Source organism: Octodon degus, unplaced genomic scaffold (genome assembly GCF_000260255.1).
Source record: "Octodon degus isolate 3935 unplaced genomic scaffold, OctDeg1.0 scaffold00015, whole genome shotgun sequence".
Classification (NCBI taxonomy): Eukaryota; Metazoa; Chordata; class Mammalia; order Rodentia; family Octodontidae; genus Octodon; species Octodon degus.
In genome coordinates, this window is record NW_004524591.1 from 25,437,176 (window position 1) to 25,440,666 (window position 3,491).

Below are 3,491 nucleotides of genomic sequence, written 5' to 3' on the forward strand. Positions count from 1 at the left end.
GTTAATGAATAGAATGATTTGTTCTAATGGTGTTTGTAAATAGGATATCATGTCCGCATCTTGTACAGCAATTAACCACTAAGAAGAATGTATGCAATGTGTTAATTATTGAAACTGTCCTACTGATTTGATTTGAAACTGTCTCATTGCTATTTGTTTATCAATAAAAGTATGGCAAAAAAATAAAAAATAAAGTTATAGTACAAAGCTACCATGGTAAAAACAGCATTCTGCTGGGAAAAAATAGAACTGAGGATCAAAAAAAAGAAGAAAAGAAATACTGGTTTCCATATGTCTGATAAAGGAACTGTATCCAGAACATAGACTCTTATAAATTATCAACAAAAAAACAGAGTCAGTATACAAATACACTTCAATATATAAAAAAAAAGTTACTAGGTTGAAAAAATACTCAAAACCATAGATCATGAGAAAAATATATATGAAATATTATTTTCCTCATATAGAAATGGCTGAAAGAAAACAGTGGCAATTTCAAATTTTAGGGAGAAGGGAGACTGACCGAAACTCACACATCTCTGACTGGTGTGTAAGGTGTGCGGCCAACTTGGCTATTTATGTAAAGTCACTGTAGAGCTCTCCTCTGTCTAAGCAGTGCTACTTCTAAGCAAAAATGAAAATGCCTGCATGAAAAATAGAAAGGTGTTTTCCATTTCACATAGATGTTTGCAACAGCTGTATTTATAACACACCCAATTTGAAACAACTCAAATGATCACCAGGACAATGGATGAAGAAATAGATGTGTACATACAAGAGAAAACTATCAGCCTCAGAGGGGAAAGAACCATTGATACATATAAAAACATGAAAGAATCTTAAATTCTACAGTACAATATATAATTTAGCATTAAAAGTTTTACATATGAAGACTATATAATGAGCTGATGGCACACTTATGCTATAAACTTTTAAATTCTTGTGAAAGTATATAAAATGCCAGAAGAAACTATAAGGATAATTTTTTCTTGAATTATAGAGTATTCTTTTCACCTTTTATTTTTCTTTTAACAATATTATGTTTGTCTTCTCTGCAATTTTTTGCAGTGCTACATTTTTTAAGAGCAAATTATTTCTCTCCAATTGTTCAGGTATCATTTATACTTCTTAGTCATTTTCTTCTGTGCTTAAAATGTTTCTATTCCAAATCTATGATTAAATTGTTATTATTTTTCATACATATAAAAGGAATTCTGTTTTGCCCAATAGTTGTTATTTCCTAGAAAATAAAATTTTAAGGTATGCTTTAATTTATGAACATTACAAAAGGAACAAGGCTTTTCAATAACTCAAATATTCATTCCTATCACAGAGACATTGTGCATAATGAAATAGTATATCACCAATGTAAGAGATAAATATATCCACTTGGAAAATATCAGCAGTGGTTAGGCTGCTTAGTGAGATAAGGCTGGCACTTCTCCTTGCCTGCCTTTCCTTTAGTAAGCATCTATCATTCTGTGGTAAAGAAGAATGGTGAAGTGGTCAAATGAAATCCCTCTTCATGCTGGAGCCACCCGCATGCCCGGAGCTAACCCTAACAGGGGCCGGCATCAAAAGCTCTAGAGCAGAGGCCCTGTGTGCCTTACTTCCGACTTGGTGTTCCATTCAAGTCTCCAGACCTTGACTTCTTGTGTTTCTTCCTTAACCTTAACAACTCAGTGCCTGGGACTTCCTTTTCTAGCGCTCAGCTTTGCTTCTCCCAGACCTACAGTCTACAGTCACTGTGGCATCATTGTGCCTTTTTAGCAAGTGCAGGAGCAGAGACCCTTATGCCGGTCTCGCTCTCTGGGCACCTGGGCACCTGGACACCTGGGAATCATGCATGCAGTTGGACGGTAGCTACACCTTCCCTGCTACCCTCGTCCGCAGCCCCATGAGCCTGCTGAGCAATCATCGCTCCTGCTCTTCTCAGACCTTTATTAACCATGACACAGGTTTGGAAAGCCGGTGAAACATCATAATCTCTCCTGTCTTCCCTTAGAAGCAAATAGAGTTAGAAGAGGCTGTGGAGGGTGGAGAGGTGGCAGACACATCCCCGGAGAGCCCAGCTCCAGCCAGCGTTTCTCCCTCGTCCGTGTCTCCCTCTTTCTGCTCAGATCTTCTTGCAGGAGCCTGGCCAAGCCTGCCAAAGGGGAGCTAAAGAGGTGACTGTAAATTGAAATGAACATCCTGCTGAAAAGAATTCAGAAGTATGATAAATAGCTTTGTGTGGCCCTGGCTGGCGTACTGCAGACAGCAGAGGATTCTTTCTCTCTAACTACATACAGTAAAAATGAAGGAGAAAGATGGGTCCCTGCTTACTCCTCCTCCTAACCCCAGCAGTGCCTACAGAGTGACCAAGAGGCTGGACCAGAATAGCTCAAGTTAAAAGGAATCTCATTAAAATGTGTCTCCTCAGTAGCTATTCAATCACTAATTGACTTTCCCTTCTCACTTTAATTTTGACAATGGTGTCGTGATTAATTAACTCTGTCACTAAAGCCCCAGGGTGCTATAGAAAGCCTCACCAAGAGTTTGTATCTCTGGGTTCCAGCCAGTTTGACAGGTAACCTGCTAGTGGTCAGCACTGTGGGGAATGGCCTGAACCCATGGTGGGCCCCTGAGGGTACACTAGGACAAGTCGGAGTTCTTTATCATGGGACCTGTGACCTAGCCAGCAGAAAGAGCCCGAACACCTAGATTTTTAGTCTTCTCTGACAGCTAATAAATTCCCTTCACTACATTCCCATGTGTCCATGAAGTGCTTCCTGGACACAGCCTCGAGGGGAAGAGATGCATGACCAGTTCTATTTCTGGGTGGGCCTCCTGGGAAATCATCGTTCATTCACTCATTTAGTCACGTGAGTATTTCACTGTGATAGACTCCTTAGGGAAAAAGGGACATGATCAAAAGTAGTACAGATTAAAGGTCCTACTTGTAATACAGCTCTGATTTTAGTTGAAAATGTGACATCCACTCATAAAATTAAGACCTAAAATTTGTTGTTCCAAACAAAGTCTTCAGGTAAGGAAAGTCAGGTGCTGTTTTATGTTCTTCTCTCATTTTTATTTATCTTTCCCCCTAAGACACTTACAGTTCCTGTCCAAAGACAGTTCGAGAGTTCCCCTTACAAATAAAGGGGCTAAGGAACAAGATCAGGGCCACATCGTCATCCAGCTTGCCCTGCACAGGGCCCTGTCCTGAGAATACTTTTAAGTCTCCACCCTGATACAACTTATCCACTGGCTCAGTATCCAAGTCATACTTTTCTAGATTACCCAAATTCTCTTTATCTCCTATTTTTATTCTTAATCGCTCTTGTAATGTATTTTGGCAGGGAGCATGAATACCCCCTATTAAAAACAAAACAACGCCTAACAGCTTTCTATAGCACTGAGAATAAAATCTAGTCTCACCAAATTGTCTTGCTGATCTCAGTAGTTAGTGCTTCTCTCTACGAGAGCCTTACACACCCCAGCCCCAGCGA